This window comes from Styela clava, chromosome 5 (genome assembly GCF_964204865.1).
Source record: "Styela clava chromosome 5, kaStyClav1.hap1.2, whole genome shotgun sequence".
Classification (NCBI taxonomy): domain Eukaryota; kingdom Metazoa; phylum Chordata; class Ascidiacea; order Stolidobranchia; family Styelidae; genus Styela; species Styela clava.
The window spans coordinates 23,020,144-23,025,312 of record NC_135254.1 but is presented as its reverse complement, the minus strand read 5'-3'; the positions used below and the strand labels follow the sequence as shown (position 1 = coordinate 23,025,312).

General features: G+C 50.7%; 1 non-coding gene and 1 pseudogene across 1 annotated transcript; both read left to right on the top strand.

Annotated features, from left to right (window-relative positions):
* Window positions 1–2,876, top strand: part of LOC120345252 (large subunit ribosomal RNA) — a 7,652-nt pseudogene extending 4,776 nt beyond the window's left edge.
* A 1,250-nt stretch (window positions 2,877–4,126) lies between these two features.
* LOC144423418 (5.8S ribosomal RNA) lies at window positions 4,127–4,280 on the top strand. The gene has a single exon (XR_013475912.1). It is a non-coding gene; the product is annotated as a 5.8S ribosomal RNA (ribosomal RNA).
* Window positions 4,281–5,169: the final 889 nt, after the last annotated feature.

Genomic DNA, 5,169 nt, shown 5'->3' with positions numbered 1-5,169 from the left:
TTTGACGAACACGTGTTACAATCAACTCGAAGAAAAAATGCCCGCTTCGAACCAGAGACTTTTACCGCGTCAGATAAACGTCGTGAATATACGATTTCTTACACTCCAAGACATTACCAATATCCTTCACCAGCAAACCAAATGCCGTTGCCAGACCAATCGGTAGACTCCTGGATCGATAATCTCCAACCAAATCAAGCAGGATCCAGAACGGTAAATGATAACATTTCTCTAGCTGAGCAAACGTGTTTATCTTTGAGTTTAAATTCTAAAATGTGGGCTGAGCATCATTTGCCGCCGGTACAAATAAGTCCGTTTGATGGGAGTGCTATAAACTGGCCTAATTTCATTGAATTGTTTTATGAAATTGTTCATTCACGGTTAGACGATGATGGTCAACTCATGGCGAGATTGTCCGCGTATTTGTCGGGTTCGGCGAAGCGTCGTGTTGAGGGATTAGGTACCACCGGTAGTCATTACATACTGGTTTTAAAGGAATTAAAACGCCGCTACGGACAGCCGGTACTGATCGCACGGGCGGTGCTTGACCGAGTTGTAAATGGAAAACGTATGTCGCCTCTTTCGGCCGATAGATTGCTAAATTTTCACTCAGACGTGCGTGACTGCGTGGTGAATCTCAAAAAGATGTGTTATTTGGCTGACATCAGTAGCGTCGAGAATGTAAGGAGGGTTTCAAGCAGGATTCCTCAAGAACTGAACTCGAGTTGGAATAAATTTGTTGTAAACATTATTGTCGAAATTTAACACAGGGGATTGTCGTAATCCTGACGTTGAATCAAATTTTGATTATGTAGCCAGTTATAAGGCGCTGGGACTTCATTGGAACACTAATGACGACGATTTCTACATTGTTTACAATTCGTTGACAAAACCTGTGACAAAAAGAGGAGCGCTAAGCGTGGTCGCCTCAGTTTTTGATCCCTTCGACATTTTAGCCCCTATTATTTTAACTGCGAAACTCCTTATTCGGGAGTGCTGGAAAGATGATTTGAAATGGGACAAAAACTTAGATAACCTCAGGAAGAATGCTCGGGAAGAGTGGACCGAATCATTAAAACAATTGACTAATTTTCATGTGCCTAGACAATTTTTAGGCGCCTCGAAAACCGCTATTTATGAGATTTGCGATGCGTCTGAACAAGCTTACGTCGCAGTGGCTCACTTGCGTGCCAAGAAATGTCAGTGTGCGAAATCAATTGTTTCTCCGATGAAATCTATGTCCGTTTCCAAATTAGAGCTGCAAAGTGCTTTATTAGCCGCGCCCGATATTATAAACAGTCGTCCTTTTCTATTAGCGACAACGTACGTGATCCAGCTCCCCTCACGCCTAAATACAGCTTTGGATCAACAGCGCATCAGAGAAGATGGAGACAAACCGAAGCAATTTCGAATCGCTTTTGGAAGCGCTGGCGACGAACGTATGTACCAATGCTGATGACTCGAACAAAGTGGAAAAAAGAGGAATTTATTGATGATGATATCGTAATTGCTGTAGATGACGACGTGCCAAGAAGACGTTGGTTACTAGGAAGAGTTACTTTTAACCGTGTGTGTGTAACTACCGTCAAAACAGCAGGTGTGGAAATAACCAGACTGGTGACGAAACTATGCCTCCTGGAAAATGAATGCCCCCTTGGAGGGTTATTGGGGGCGGCTGTGTCGGCGATAGAAGTTTCTTTTCAGTTGATAATATTTTGAACGCTGTTCTTCCTTGTGTTCCGACCAGCTAATTTTTATCGATAATTGCTTTTCTGTTTTGACGCGAGTTTCGCGGGCTTTACTGCATCTGACGTGTCACGCGTGGCTCTTGCATCTCGACTTTACGCGCCGTAGGATATGTTGTTGTGATGTTAGTGGTGTGGTTTCGCATTATCCGCTTTATTGACTTAGCGTGTGGGTGGCTTTTGGTCTCGTTAGGTAGACCTGTGGTGAAGGTATCGTAACCGGGGCCCCATATGACCATCGTCGTCATTTATTGCTTTAATTGTTCATGTATTTTATATTTCATTCTTATTAACTGCTTTCTAAATTTAGTTGCTATTTTTATGCCAATAACGTTATCGTTCACGTTTCCTGTCAGTTTCTTGTCGATTTAGGCCTTTGGAGCGTTATCATATGTAAGTTTATTTTCTATTAACTTCTGGTTATGCATTTTCTTTCCGCCCTCATCTTGTGATTGTTAATTGATTATTTCATTTTATTTACAGTCAACCGTTTTACAATAAACGCGTATGACATGGAACATCTGTGTGCCTAAATCTGAAAGTTACCACAGGGATAACTGGCTTGTGGCAGCCAAGCGTTCATAGCGACGTTGCTTTTTGATCCTTCGATGTCGGCTCTTCCTATCATTGTGAAGCAGAATTCACCAAGCGTTGGATTGTTCACCCACTAATAGGGAACGTGAGCTGGGTTTAGACCGTCGAGAGACAGGTTAGTTTTACCCTACTGATGTAGTGTTGTTCGATAGTAATTCTGCTCAGTACGAGAGGAACCGCAGATTCAGACATTTGGTTCATGTGCTTGGCTGATAAGCCATTGGTGCGAAGCTACCATCTGGGGGATTATGACTGAACGCCTCTGAAGTCAGAATCCCGCCTAAGTAGCGACGATAATCTGGTGCCTTGCCGCCGGCGAGGCGAAGTTAAGCGGCCGTTTGACCGCCGGCGAAGCCGAGTGTTTCGACCCTTTGGCGCGAGCGAACGACTTGCGCCTAAGTCGAGGCGGGCAACCTGCGCGAAGGCGAGGTGCTAAATCATTAGCAGACGACCTAGTTGAAGATCGGGGTGTCGTACCCACTAGAGCAGTTTCTCACTGCGATGTGTTGAAAGTCATCCTCCAGATCTACGATTTTTCCTTTTGGGACTTGCTTTTTTTTTTGACTCGCCCGCCCGTGGTGTCGGTCTTTTTTTTCCCGCGCCGGACTTGTCCTATTTATTTTTTTAACGAGCCGGGCGGGGCACGTCGGCGGCGTCATTTGTGGTGTCGGACTTATCTTCACCACGTCGAGCGGGGCCGACGGGCGCGCTCGAGCATGGTTTGATGAGAAGCGTCACTTATACGCGACGAAGTCCACGTGTCATTTCTCAATCCGAAAAGAGGGAGTGGCCGCCCTCCATTGGCTCGCGCCCCGTTTCGAAATCTTCCACGTGATTGCCGCTCGCTCGCTTGGCTGGTTTCGCGCCGATTGCTGACACGTGATTGGCCGTTACTCACTCATCCGCGACGAAGCCCACGTATCATTTCGCAGTACGAGAAGGGGGCGTCGCTGCCGCTTATTGGATCGCACAATTTTGCAATACGACCAGGTACAAACTAACCAAACCAAAAAAGTTCAAGAGACCGCACGTGCAAGCACACTAACCTAACCCTAGGTGAGGCCTGTAAGAGCGAACGACAGAGTTAACTCGAATGAGCCGAGAGCGACGTGCGGTGCGGGGCAGTCGGGGCGGGATGGGACGCACACTCCCTTGGCGGCTGGCGAAAAGTGCTGCGTCGCCGGCATCGGCGTCGAGAGAGGCCGTGCCGAAAAGAGTTAAGTGACGGCACGTTCAAGCATACTAACCCTAGGTAAGGCCCGTGAGAGTGAAAGACAGTAAACTCGAATGAGCCAAGAGCGACGTGCGGTACGGGGCACACCGCCCGTCGCTACTACCGATTGAATGGTTTAGTGAGATCCTTGGATCGACCCCGTCGCGGCTGGCAACGGCCGCGTCGGCGTGTCGAGAAGACGATCAAACTTGATCATTTAGAGGAAGTAAAAGTCGTAACAAGGTTTCCGTAGGTGAACCTGCGGAAGGATCATTACCGAAAGTGGTGGTAGGCCCCGGCCGACCGCGCACTTAATTGTCTTTGGGTGCCGCCGAGAGGGTGGCCGTCAATCGGGGTTCCGCCCCGTGCGACACGCGTAACACGTTGGCATAGCAAGGCAGCCGAGTGCGATGGTGGCTTCTGGGCACCGCGCTCGATGTGCCGCCGGCCGAGCCCGGCGGTCGCTCGGCGCCGTTTGTTGGTGTTTTTGTGCAGTTGTTGTCGGTGGTGGTTTTGTGGTCGATCCCACAGTGTGACGTCCGCGCGCTTCGGCGCCGGGCGAAACGTCGAGGACGACTCTTAACGGTGGATCACTCGGCTCGCGAGTCGATGAAGGACGCAGCCAAGTGCGAGAAGTAATGTGAATTGCAGAACACATTGAACGTCGACCTTCTGAACGCGAATTGCGGTTTCGGGTCAATCCCGGGACCGCGTCTGCCTCAGGGTCGCGTTCGTCCTCACCCGAGGGCCGTCGCCTGGCCTCTGCAGGACGGCCGGGCGTCGCCCCAAGTTGAAGCGGTCGCCGAGCTTTCTCGGCGCGACCGCGTGTCCCGTACACCGCCGGCCCCTCGACGTATTCAACTACGTTCGAGGGGCGGGTCCAGGTAGGTCGGTCCGGTCACGAGATCAAGACCGACCGTGGGCCAAGGCGGCGACGGTACGCGCTCGGTCGGCGCCGGCGGCGACGACTTGCGATGCCAGCAGGCCGTGTAAGAAGCGGCCCGCTTGACACATACGACCTGAGTTCAGGCGAGAGCACCCGCTGAATTTAAGCATATTATTAAGCGGAGGAAAAGAAACCAACAGGGATTCCCTGAGTAACGGCGAGTGAACCGGGAAGAGTCCAGCGTCGAATCTGCGCGCTTTTCGAGCGCGCCGAGTTGTGACGTACGGAAGTCCCAGTGCGGCTGACGGCGAGCGCCGGTGTCGTTCTGATCGAGGCCTCGTCCCACGGCGGGTGTTAGGCCAATAGGGGCGCTTGCCTTGGCCGCTTCGGGTCTTCTCGGAGTCGGGTTGTTTGGGAATGCAGCCCAAAGCGGGTGGTAAACTCCACCTAAGACTAAATACGGTCGCGAGACCGATAGCGGACAAGTACCGTGAGGGAAAGTTGAAAAGCACTTTGAAGAGAGAGTTCAAGAGTACGTGAAACCGTTGAGAGGCAAACGGGAGGGCGCGGGAGAGTGCTGCGTCACTCTCCCGCCCGCCAGCCACCGAGAAAAGTGTGCGCTCCGACCGGCCCCGCACGCACGCCGCTCTTTCTTGGCTCATTCGAGTTTACTGTCTTTCGCTCTAACATGCCTTACCTAGGGTTAGGTTAGTATGCTTGCACGTTTGTAC